Source organism: Hippopotamus amphibius, chromosome 1 (genome assembly GCF_030028045.1).
Source record: "Hippopotamus amphibius kiboko isolate mHipAmp2 chromosome 1, mHipAmp2.hap2, whole genome shotgun sequence".
Lineage (NCBI taxonomy): Eukaryota > Metazoa > Chordata > Mammalia > Artiodactyla > Hippopotamidae > Hippopotamus > Hippopotamus amphibius.
Genome location: NC_080186.1, coordinates 118757021 through 118770779, shown reverse-complemented (window position 1 = coordinate 118770779; position 13759 = coordinate 118757021). Strand labels below are relative to the sequence as shown.

Here is a 13759-nt window from a genome sequence, read left to right as displayed (position 1 = left end):
TCTTCAATTCGGGCAGAGGCCACGCCTTCATTAGGTTCGACATGCCCTTAGCTCTACAGCGCATGCGTTTTCTTTCTAATTCTTGGAAATTGAGTCACCCGGCGCTTCTTGAAGATCTTGTTCTAAATGAGTCACCTTGTGTTTCGAATCAATTGGAATCCTTAAATTCAAATCTAATCTGTAATCTTTTGTGAAATTTTTCTCATCTATAGACTCAAAACAGGGGCCAGTGTGCAGCAGGAAGGACTAAGTTTAGACAAACTTAAGGTTTCAGAACTCAAAAAACTGCAGGAATAGGGAACATCCTGTAGGTGGAGTGGTCTCTTCCAGCTCTAAAACTATTTGCCTATACATGGATTTAAAAGAAGAGGCAGAGCTGTTTAAATAAGGGACTGGGAGGTTGGGGTAGAGATTCATTTCAAAATTGATATTTCTGTGGACTTCCTTGCTGGCACAGCAGTGAAAAATTTGCTTGCCAGTGCAGGTGACACGGATTCGATCCCTGAACTGGGAAGACCCCCTATGCCGTGGAGCAACTAAGCCTGTGTGCCACAACTACTGAGCTTGCCCTCTAGAGCCTGAGAGCCACAACTACTGAGCCCGCATGCCACAACTACTGAAGCCCATGTGCCACAATTACTGAAGCTCACGCACCTAGAGCCCAGCCTCCCCAAGAGAAGCCACTGCAATGAGAAGCCCTCGCACTGAAATGAAGAGTAGACCCTGCTTGCCGCAACTAGAGAAAGCCTGTGCGCAGCAACCAAGACCCAAGGCAGCCCTAAATAAATAAATAAATAAATAAAGTCTTTTTAAAAAATAGATATTTCCACAACTCAATAACAAAAAGACAAATAACCCAATTTTTTTTTAATGAGCAAAGGACTTGAACAGACAATTCTCCAAAGAAGATGGCCAAAAAGCACATGAAAAGATGCTCAATATCATTAGGGAAAAACAAATCAAAACCATGAGATCCCACTTCACACCCACTAGGATGGCTAAAATTAAAGCAAGCAAGCAAACAAGAACCTTGAAAGTAGCAAGTGTTAACAAGGATGTGGAGAAATTAGAAGCCCCAGACATTGCTGGTGGGAATGTACAATGGTGCAGCTGCTGTGGAAACAGTTTGGTTGTTCCTCAATATGTTAAGCAAAATTACTATATGACCAAGCAATTGCACTCTGAATGTATACTCAAAAGAGTTGAAAACAGGTGTGCAAACAAAAACTTGTACCCAAATGTTCACAGCAGCACTATTTACAATAGTGAATAGTAGAAAGTAGTAGAAACAAACGGTCCTATACGCGTACAATGGGATGTTACACAATGATATAAAAAATAAAAAAAAAGGAATGAAATATGGCTACATACTACAAAGTGGATGAATTTTGAAACCATTATGCAAAGTGAAATAAGCTAGACACAACAGTCACATATTGTGTAATTCCGTTTAGATGAAATACACAGAATAGACAAATATATACAGACAAAAAAGCATGTAAGTGGTTGCCAGAGACAAGGGGGAGGAAGAGTGGGGAGTGACTGCTTAATTAGTACAGAGTTTCCATTTGGAGTGATGAAAGTGTTCTGCACCTAGATAGTGATGATGATTGTACAGCATTGTGAAAGCCTAAATGTCACTAATAGTAAAATTTATGTTGTGTGTATTTTACTACAATTAAAGAAATTGATACCTCTAGGAAAGATCCCTCCTGAACACCAGATTTGTACTGACAGCTGCCTCAAAACATCAATGGACATTTCAAACTTAATGTGAAAGTTAGTTTTATGTCAATCTGGCTAGGGCTATAGTACCTAGATATTCACTAATAGGTGTTGCTATGAAGGTATTTTGTAGGTGTGGTTAACATCCACAATCAGTTGACTTGAAGTAAAGATTACCTTGGAGACTTCCCTGCTGGCACAGTGGGTAAGACTCTGCACTCCCAATGCAGGGGGCCTGGGTTCGACCCCTGGTCAGGGAACTAGATCCCTCATGCATGCCACAAGTACCGAGCCTGCCTGCCGCAACTAAGACCTGGTGCAACCAAATAAATAAATAATTAACTTAAAAAATAAGTAAAGATTACCTTGATAATGTGGGTGGGCCTCATCCAATCAGTTGAAAGCCCTTTGGAGCAACACTGAGGTTTCTCAAGACTTCAGCATGGCCTGGGTTGGGGAGAGATAAATTAGGAGTTTGGGATTAACACTACTATATATAAAATAGGTAAACAACAAGGACCTACTGAATAACACAGGGAACTATTTTCAGTATCTTGCAATAACCTACAATGGAAAAGAATCTGAAAAAGAACATATATCTGAATCACTTTGCTGTACACCTGAAACTAACACAACATTGTAAATTAACTATACTTCAATTTTTTTTATTATTTTTTTAACAGACAATAAACTGCATATATTTAGAGTGTGCTATTTGGTATCCCAATCTCCCAATTTATTCCCCCCCAGCCCTCCCCACTTTCCCCCCCTTGGTGTCCATGTTTGTTCTCTACATCTGTGTCTCTATTTCTGCCTTGCAAACTGGTTGATTTGTACCATTTTTCTATAGTCCACATATATGTGTTAATATACAATATTTGTTTTTCTCTTTCTGACTCACTTCACTCTGTATGACAGTCTCTAGGTCCATCCATGTCTCTAAAAATGTCCCAGTTTCATTGCTTTTTACAGCTAAGTGATATTCCATTGTATATATGTGCCACATCTTTTTTATCCATTCATCTGTTGATGGACATTTACGTTGTGTCCATGTCCTGGCTATTGTAAATAGTGCTGCAATGAACATTGGAGTGCATGTGTCTTTCTGAATGATGGTGTTCTCTGGGTATATGCCCAGCAGTGGGATTGCTGGGTCATATGGTAGTTCTATTTTTAGTTTCGCAAGGAACCTCCATACTATTCCCCACAGTGGCTGTATCAATTGACATTCCCACCAACAGTGCAAGAGCGTTCCCTTTTCTCCACACCCTCTCCAGCATTTACTGTTTGTAGATTTTCTGATGATGCCCATTCTAACTGGTGTGAGGTGATACCTCCTTGTAGTTTTGATTTGCATTTCTCTAATAATTAGTGATGTTGAGCAGCTTTTCATGTGCCTCTGGGCCATCCATATGTCTTCTTTGGAGACATGCCTATTTAGGTCTTCTGCCCATTTTTTTATTGGGTTGTTTGTTTTTTGATATTGAGCTGGATGAACTGTTTATATATTTTGGAGATTAATCCTTTGTCTGTTGATTCGTTTGCAAATATTTTCTCCCATCCTGAGGGTTGTCTTTTCATCTTGCTTATAGTTTCCTTTGCTGTGCAGAAGCTTTGAAGTTTCCTTAGGTCCCACTTATTTATTTTTGGTTTTATTTCCATTACTCTAGGGAGTGGATCAAAAGAGATCTTGCTGTTATTTACATCAAAGAGTGTTCTTCCTATGTTTTCCTCTAGGAATTTTATAGTGTCTGGCCTTACATTTAGGTCTTTAATCCATTTTGAGTTTATTTTTGTGTATGGTGTTAAAGAGTGTTCTACTTTCATTCTTTTACATGTAGCTGTCCAGTTTTCCCAGCACGACTTATTGAAGAGGCTGCCTTTTCTCCATTGTATATCCTTGCCTCCTTTGTCATAGATTAGTTGACCATAGTTTATCTCTGGGCTTTCTATCCTGTTCCATTGATCTATATTTCTGTGTTTGTGCCAGTACCATACTGTCTTGATCACTGTAGCCTTGTAGTATAGCCTGAAGTCAGGAAGCCTGATTCCACCAACTCTGTCTTTCCTTCTCAAGATTGCTTTGGCTATTCGGGGTCTTTTGCATTTCCATACACATCGTAAAATTTCTTGTTCTAGTTCTGTGAAAAATGCCATTGGTGATTTGATAGGGATTGCATTGAATCTGTAAATTGCTTTGGGTAGTGTAGTCATTTTCACAATGTTGATTCTTCTAATCCAAGAACATGGTATGTCCCTCCATCTGTTTGTGTCTTCTTTGATGTCTTTCATTAGTGTCTTATAGTTTTCTGAGTACAGGTCTTTTACCTCCTTGGTTAGGTTTATTCCTAGATATTTTATTCTTTTTGTTGCAGTGGTGAATGGGATTGTTTCCTTAATTTCTCTTTCTGATCTTTCATTGTTAGTGTATAGGAATGCAAGAGATTTCTATGTGTTAATTTTTTATCCTGCAGCTTTACCGAATTCATTGATTAGCTCAAATAGTTTTCTGGTGGCATCTTCAGGATTTTCTATGTATAGTATCATGTCATCAGCAAACAGTGACAGTTTTACTTCTTCTTTTCCAATTGGGTTCCTTTTATTTCTTTTTCTTCTCTGATTGCTGTGGCAAGGACTTCCAAAACTATGTTGAGTAGTAGTGGTGAGAGTGGACATCCTTGTCTTGTTCCTGATCTTAGAGGGAATGCTTGCAGTTTTTCACCATTGAGAATGATGTTTGCTGTGGGTTTGTCATATATGGCCTTTATTATGTTGAGGTAGGTTCCCTCTATGCCCACCTTCTGGAGAGTTTTTATCATAAATGGGTGTTGAATTTTGTCAAAAGCTTTCTCTGCATCCATTGAGATGATCATGTGGTTTTTATCCTTCAATTTGTTAATATGGTGTATCACATTGATTGATTTGCTTATATTGAAGAATCCTTGCATTCCAGGGATAAACCCCACTTGATCATGGTGGATGATCCTTTTAATGTGTTGTTGGATTCTGTTGGCTAGTATTTTGTTGAGGATTTTTGCATCTAAATTCATCAGTGATATTGGTCTGTAATTTTCTTTTTTTGTAGTATCTTTGTCTGGTTTTGGTATCATGGTGATGGTGGCCTCATAAAATGAGTTTGGGAGTGTTCCTTCCTCTGCAATTGTTTGGAAGAGCTTGAGAAGGATGGGTGTTAGCTTTTTTCTAAATGTTTGATAAAATTCACCTGTGAATCCATCTGGTCGTGGACTTTTGTTTGTTGGGAGATTTTTAATCACAGTTTCAATTTCATTACTTGTAATTGGTCTGTTCATATTTTCTATTTCTTCCTGATTCAGTCTTGGAAGGTTATACCTTTCTAAGGATCTGTCCATTTCATCCAGGTTGTCCATTTTATTGGCATAGAGTTGCTTGTGGTAGTCTCTTATGATGCTTTTTATTTCTGCAATGTCTGTTGTGACTTCTCCTGTTTCATTTCTAATTTTATTGATTTGAGTCCTCTCCCTCTTTTTCTTGATGAATCTTGCTAGAGGTTTATCAATTTTATTTATCTTCTCAAAGAACCAGCTTTTAGTTTTATTGATTTTTGCTATTGTTTTCTTTGTTTCTATTTCATTTATTTCTGCCCTGATTTTTATGATTTCTCTCTGTCTACTAACTTTGGGTTTTGTTTGCTCTTCTTTCTCTAGTTTCTTTAGGTTAAGGTTAGATTGTTTATTTGGGATTTTTCTTGTTTCTTGAGGTAGGATTGTATTGCTATAAACTTCCTCTTAGAATTGTGTTTGCTGCATCCCATAGGTTTTGGATCATTGTGTTTTCATTGTCATTTGTCTCTAGGTATTTTTTGATTTCCTCTTCGATTTCTTCAGTGATCTCTTGGTTATTTAGTAGCGTATTGTTTAGCTTCCATGTGTTTGTGTTTTTTACAGGTTTTTTTTCTGTAATTGGTTTCTAATCTCATAGCGTTGTAGTCAGAAAAAATGCTTGATACAATTTCAATTTTCTTGAATTTACTGAGGCTTGATTTATGACCCAAAATGTGATCTATCCTGGAGAATGTCCCATGTGCACTTGAGAAGAACATGTAATCTGCTGTTTTTGGATGTAATGTCCTATAGATATCTATTAAATCAAGCTGATTTATTGTGTCATTTAAAGCATGTGTTTCTTTATTTATTTTCTGTGTGGGTGATCTGTCCATTGGTGTAAGTGCAGTGTTAAAGTCCCCCACTATGATTGTGTTACTGTCGATTTCCTCTTTCATAGTTGTTAGCATTTGCCTTATGTATTGAGGTGCTCCTTTATTGGGTGCATATATATATATAATTGTTATCTCCTCTTCTTGGATGGACCCCTTGATCATCATGTAGTGTCCTTTCTTGTCTTTTGTACATTTTTTATTTTAAAGTCTATTTTATCTGATATGAGTATCGCTACTCCAGCTTTCTTTTGATTTTCATTTGCATGGAATATCTTTTTCCACCCCCTCACTTTCCATCTGTATGTGTCCCTAGGTCTGAAGTGGGTCTCCTGTAAACAGCATACATATGGGTCTTGTTTTTGTATCCATTCAGCCAGTCTGTGTCTTTTGGTTGGTGCATTTAGTCCATTTACATTCAAGGTAATTATCGATCTGTATGTTCCTATTACCATTTTCTTAATTGTTTTGTTTTTGTTTTTGTAGGTCCTTTTCTTCTCTTATGTTTCCCGCTTAGAGAAATTCCTTTAGCATTTGTTGTAGGGCTGGTTTGGTGGTGCTGAATTCTCTTAGCTGTGGCTTGTCTGTAAAGCTTTTGATTTCTCTGTCGAATCTGAATGAGATCCTTGCTGGTTAGAGTATTCTGGGGGGAGGTTCTTCCCTTTCATCACTTTAAATATATCGTGCCACTCCCTTCTGGCTTGCAGAGTTTCTGCTGAGAAATCAGCTGTTAACTTTATGGGAATTCCCTTGTATGTTATTTGTCATTTTTCCCTTGTTGCTTTTAATAACTTTTCTCTGTCTTTAATTTTTATCAGTTTGACTACTATATGTCTTGGCGTGTTTCTCCTTGGGTTTATCCTGCCTGGGACTCTCTGCGCTTCCTGGACTTGGGTAGCTATTTCCTTTCCCATGTTAGGGAAGTTTTCAACTATAATCTCTTCCAATATTTTCTTGGGTCCTTTGTCTCTCCTTTCTCCTTCTGGGACCCCTATAATGCAAATGTTGGTGCTTTTAACATTGCCCCAGAGGACTTTTAGGCTGTCTTCAGTTCTTTTCATTCTTTTTTCTTTATTCTTTTCCACATCAGTGATTATCACCATTCTGTCTTCCAGGTCACTTATTCGTCCTTCTGCCTCAGTTAATCTGCTATTGGTTCCTTCTAGTGTATTGTTCATTTCAGTTATTGTGTTACATATCTCTGTTTGTTTGCTCTTTAATTCTTCTAGGTCTTTGGTAAACTTTTCTTGCAACTTTTCGATCATTGTATCCAGCCTTTTTTCAAAGTCCTGGATCATCTTCACCATCATTATTCTGAATTCTTTTCCTGGAAGGATGCCTATCTCCTCTTCATTTAGTTGTTTTTCTGGGGTTTTATCTTGTCCCTTCATCTGGTACAAAGTCTTTTGCCTTTTCATTTTTTCTATCTTTCTGTGGCTTGTGATTTTCAGTTCCCCAAGAAGAAATTCTGCTGATACTGCTTGATACTGCTGTCTGCCCTCTTGTGGAGGAAGCTGTCTAGGAGGCTCGTGGGTGCTTCCTGGTGGGAGGGATTGATGGTGGGTAGGGCTGGGTGGGTGGAGCTCAGTAAGACTTTAATCCGATTTGGTGGGTGGAGCTCAGTAAAACTTTAATCTACTCATTTGTCAATGGGTGGAGCTGTGTTCCCACCTTGTTGGTTGTTTGGCCTGAGGCTACCCAGCACTGGAGCTTACAGGCTTTTTGGTGAGGCTCATGGTGGACTCTGGGCGGGCTCATGCCAATGAGCACTTCCCAGAACCCCTGCCGCCAGTGCCTCTGTCTCCTCGATGAGCCATAGCTGCCTCCTACCTCTGCAGGCAACCCTCCAACACCAGCAGGTAGGTCTGGTTCAGTCTCCTATGGGGTCACTTGCTCCTTCCCCCTGGGTCCTGGTGAGCACACTACTTTTTGTGTGCCCTCCAAGAGTGGAGTCTCTGTTCCCCCCAGTCCTGTGGAGGTCCTGCAATCAAATCCCACTGGCTTTCAAAGTCTGATTCTCTGGGGATTCCTCCTTCCGTTGCTGGACTCCCAGATTGGGAAGCCTGATGTGGGACTCAGAACCCTCACTTTAATGGGTGGAATTCTGTGGTATAACTGTTCTCCAGCTTGTGAGTCACCCACCCAGCATTTATGGGATTTGATTTTAATGTGATTGTGCCCCTCCTACCGTCTCATTGCAGCTTCTCCTTTATCTCTGGATGTGGGGTGTCTTTTTTGGTGAGTTCCAGTGTCTTTCTGTCGATGATTGTTCAGTAGTTGTTGTAATTCCGGTGCTCTTGCAAGAGAGAGTGAGCGCATGTCCTCCTACTCCGCCATCTTTCTTCCTTCTGTACTTCAATTTTCAATGGTAAAAAAATAATACATAAATAAAGACTGCAGCATCAACACCAGTGTTCATAACAGCACTATTTACAATAGCCAAGACATGGACACAACCTAAATGTCCATCAACAGATGAATGGATAAAGAAGATGTGGCACATATATAGAATGGAATACTACTCAGCCATAAAAAGGGAACGAAACTGAGTTATTTGTATTGTGGTGGATGGACCTAGAGTCTGTCATACAGACTGAAGTAAGTCAGAAAGAGAAAAACAAATACTATATACTAATGCATACATATGGAATTTAGAAAAATGGCACTGATGAACCTAGTGGCAGAGCAGGAATAAAGATGCAGAAGTAGAGAATGGACTTGAGGACACAGACAAGGAGAGGGAAGGTGGGACCTAGTGAGAGAGTAGCATTGACATACATACACTGCCAAATGTAAAACAGATAGCTAGTGGGAAGCTGCTGCATAGCGCAGCGTGATCAGCTGGGTGCTTTGTGACTACCTAGAAGGGTGGGATAGGAAGGGTGGGATAGGGAGGGTGGGAGGGAAACTCAAGAGGGAGGGGGTATGGGATATATGTATACATATAGCTGATTCGCTTTGTTGTACAGTAGAAACTAACACAACATTGTAAAGCAGTTGTACTCCAATAAAGATGTATTAAAAAAAAAAGAGTAGGTTGCACAATGGTTAATAATCTGCCTACCAATGCAGGGGACACGGGTTCAATCCCTTACCCAGGAAGATACCACATGTCGCAGAGCAACTAAGCCTATGACCTGTAACTATTGGGCTCGTGTGCCGAAACTACTGAAGCCCATGTGCCTAGAGCCCACGCTCCGCAACAAGAGAAGCCACCGCAATGAGGAGCCCATGCACCACAATGAAGAGTAGCCCCCACTTGCTATAACTAGAGAAAGCCCGTGTGCAGCAACCAAGACCCAACACAGCCAATAAACTAACTAACTAACTAAGAGAAGATGTGGAACATATATACAATGGAATACTACTCAGCCACGAAAAAATAGATAATATACATAAATAATATGTATTTTATATATATATATATATATATGTATCTCCTAATGATTCTGTTTCTCCTCTCTGAAGAACCCTGACTGATATTTAGCATTTCAGAAATGGAACTCCTGTTCTTCCTTGAAATCTAACCTCCCTGCTCTCTTCCTCACCTCAGTTCATTGGCAACTCCATCATTTCAGTTGCCCAAACTGAAAATCCTGGAGCCATCCTTTTTTTTTTTTTTTAATTTATTTTATTTATTTAAAAAAATTTTAACCAATTTTTTAAATTGAGGTATAATCTACAATGTTGTGTTAGTTTCAGGTGTACAGCAAAGCAATTCAGATACATATGTATACATATATTCTTCAGATTCTTTTCCATTAGAGGTTGTTACAAAATATTGAATATAGTTCCTGGAGCCATCCTTAAATGTTCTTTTTTTCTCGTATATCACATGCAATCCATCATCAGATACCATAGGCTTTATCATAAAAATATATCCAAACCTACAGACTGGGAAAAAATATTTGCAAATGATGCAACCGACAACGACTTAATCTCCAAAATATACAAACAGCTCATACAACTCAATAACAACAACAAAAAAAAAACCCAATCAAACAGTGGGGAGAAGACCTAAATAGACATTTCTCCAAAGAAAATATACAGGTGGCCAAAACACATGAAAATATGCTTGTTCCTCTTTCCCGGCTGGAACCATGGAGAGTGCAGAAGAGAAGAAAAAGAAGGTTCCTGCTGTGCCAGAAACCCTTAAGCAAAAGCGAAAGAATTTCGCAGAGCTTAAGATCAAGCACCTGAGAAAGACGTTTGCCCCAAAGATGCTTCGAAAGGCAAGGAGGAAGCTTATCTATGAAAAAGCTAAGCACTGTCACAGAGAATCCAGGCAGATCTACAGAACTGAAATCTGAATGGCTAGGATGGCAAGAAAAGCTGACAACCTCTATGCACCTGTGGCACCCAAACTGGCTTTTGTCATCAGGATCAGAGGTGTCAGTGGTGTGAGCCCAAAGGTTCGAAAGGTGCTGCAGCTTCTTCGCCTCCGTCAGATCTTCAATGGCACCTTTGTGAAGCTCAGCAAGGCGTCAATGAACATGCTGAGAATCGTGGAACCATACATTGCATGGGGGTACCCCAACCTGAAGTCAGTAAATGAATTAATCTACAAGCATGGTTATGGCAAAATCAACAAGAAGCGAATTGCCCTGACAGATAATGCGTTGATTGCTTGATCTCTTGACAAATATGGCATTATCTGCATGGAGGATCTTATTCATGAGATCTATACTGCTGGAAAACGTTTCAAGGAAGCAAACAACTTCCTGTGGCCCTTCAAATTGTCTTCTCCATGAGGGGGAATGAAGAAAAAGACCACTCATTGTGTAGAAGGTGGACATGCCGGCAACAGGGAAGACCAGGTCAATAGGCTTATTAGAAGAATGAACTAAGATGTCTGCCATGATTATTTTTGTAATGTGATCAGTTAATAAACAGTGACCGCTTTCAAATTGAAAAGAAAAAAAAAGATTCTTAACATCACTAATTACTAGAGATTTGCTGTATAACAAAGGGAGTTTAACTTGATGATGGGTGATGCCTTAGAGGACCAGGACAGGGCGGGGAGGAGGGAGTCGCGGGAGGGAGGGGATATGGGGATATATGTATAAATACAGCTGATTCACTTTGGTGTAGCTCAGAAACTGGTACAAGAGTGTAAAGCAAATATATGCCAATAAAGAGCTTAAAAAAATAAAAAAATAAAAAAACTACAATGAGGGTGACTTCCTGGTGGCGCAGTGGTTGGGCGTCCACCTGCCAATGCATGGGACATGGGTTCAAGCCCTGGTCCAGGAAGATCCCACACACCATGGAGCACCTAGGCCCATGCGCCACAACTGCTGAGCCCACATGCCACAGCTACTGAAGCCCGCGGGCCTGGAGCCCATGCTTTGCAACAAGAGAAGCCACCGCAATGAGAAGCCTGAGCACTGCAACGAAGAGTAGCCCCCACTTGCCACAACTAGAGAGGGCCTGCGTGCAGTAACGAAGACCCAACACAGTCATAAACAAATTAATTACTTAAAAAACAAACAAACAAAAACTGCAATTGGGGTACCACCTCACAGCATTCAGAATGGCCATCATTAAAAAGTCCACAAATAACAAATGCTGGGCAGGGTGTGGAGAAAAGGGAGGCTTCCTACACTGCTGGTGGGTATGTAAATTGGTGCAACCACCTTGGGAAACAGTATGGAGGTTCCTCAAAAAACTAAAAATAAAGTTGCCATATGATCCTGCAATCCCACTTCTGGGCATATATCTGGCGAAAACTATAATTTGAAAAGATACATGCACCCCAGTGTTCATTGCACTTTTTATAATTAGCCAATCTAAATGTCCATTGACAGATGAATGGGGAAAGAAGAGGTGGTACGTATATACAATGGAATACTACTCAGCCATAAAAAAAGAAAAAAATAATGCCATTTGCGCAACATGGATGCAACTAGGGATTATCATCTAAATGAAGTAAGGCAGGCAAAAACAAATACCACATGATATCACTTATATGTGGAATCTAAAATATGTCACAGGGACTTCCATGGTGGCACAGTGGTTAAGAATCTGCCTGCCAATGCAGGGGACATGGGTTTGATCCCTGGTTCGGGAGAATTCCACATGCCACGGAGCAACTAAGCCTGCGCACCACAACTACTGATCCTGTGCTCTAGAGCCCATGAGCCACAACTACTGAGCACATGTGCCACAACTATTGAAGCCCGCGAGCCTACAGCCTGTGCTCCACAACAAGAGAAGCCACCACAATGAGAAGCCTGTGCACTGCAACGAAGACCCAAAGCAGCCAATAAATAAATAAACTATAAATAAATAAATAAATAAATATTTTTTAAAAATGTCACAAATGAACATATCTGTGAAAAAGAAACAGACACACATACAGAGAAAAGACTTGGGGTTGCTGGGGGTGTGGTGGGGGAGGATGGATTGGGAGTTTGGGATTAGTAGATGCAAACAATTGTATATAGAATGGACAGAGAACAAGGTCCTACTGTGTAGCACAGGGAACTATATTCAATATCCTGTGGTAAACCGTAATGGAAAAGAATATGAAAAAGAATGTATGTATATGTATAACTGAATCACTTTGCTGTACAGTAGAAATTAACACAGCATTGTAAATCAACTATACTTCAATAAAAAAAACTTTTTTAATGTTGAGAGCTTGATCACTTCCCATCACCATCATGCTACTATCCTGATCCAAGCCACCATCACCTCACCTAGATTATTCCGGTAGCTTCCTCACTGGTTTCTTTGCTTCCATCCTTGCTTTTGCTATGTACCAATCACAATAAAGCAGCCAGAGTGATACTTTTAAACTTGAAGTCAGATCGTGTCCCTCCTCTGCTCAGAATCCTCCAGTGGCTCCTCCATTTATTCAGAGTAAATGGCCTGCAGGGTCCTGCAACCTTCCCCCATGCACACACAGCATCTTTCTCATTTCATCTACTATTCTCATTCCTGCCTCAGGGCCTTTGCATTGGCTGTTGCTTCTGTCTAGGAGCTCCTTCTGCAGGCATCCACATAGTTCCTACTTTCACTTACTTCATTGTTTCATTGTTCAAATATCACCTTATCAATGAGACCTACTCTGAATCCCCTATTTAAACTTGTAGCCACTCCTCCCACTCTCAGCCATCGTTCTCCAACTCAATTTTTTTTCTCCATAGCACATCATCATTTAAGGTACCCTATCGGAAGTTCCCTGGTGGCCTTGTGGTTAGGATTATGGGCTTTCACTGTTGTGGCCCAGTTGGGGAAAATCCTGCAAGCCACACAGCAAAAAACAAAAAACAAAACAAAAAAAAAAAAGTTGTTTATAAAGTACTCTATTTATTTTACTTACCTCTCTTCTACACTAGAATATAGGCTCTGTGATGGCAAGAACTGTGTCTGTTTTGTTCATTGATGTGCCCTCAGCATCTAACAGTACCTGTCACATAATAGGTGCTCAGTAAATACTTGTTGAATAAATGAATCGATTGTATAATTGAGAGAGTGCTTACCTTCTGCCGGTGCACAGAAACACAATAAAGAAGCAGCACTGTATGAAAAGGGTTACACTGAAGTGTGCATAGGTCACTATCTCTGCATGAGAGGTTCGAGAAGAACCCACAGGGAGGATGCTGTTCTAGGCAGGAGACGTAGCATGCCCAGAGAACCTCACTGTTGGTCTGTGGTGCATTCGGTGGCGGTAACCAGTAGCTAAGGGAGGAGGGAGGAAGCCTGAGCTCGCAATACTCTGTCTCCCAGGATGCCTCTTCCCCACCCCACCCTAGGCTCTGCTTATTGCCAGTCCACCCCTACTACCTGATTGCAAGCCTTGTGAGGGGAGGAGGCAGATCTGACTCAGGTTTC

At 40.3% G+C, this 13759-nt stretch overlaps 1 pseudogene; it reads left to right on the top strand.

The window, feature by feature from the left end:
* Nucleotides 1-10020: 10020 nt before the first annotated feature.
* Nucleotides 10021-10767, top strand: LOC130829292 (60S ribosomal protein L7-like; annotated as a pseudogene).
* Nucleotides 10768-13759: the final 2992 nt, after the last annotated feature.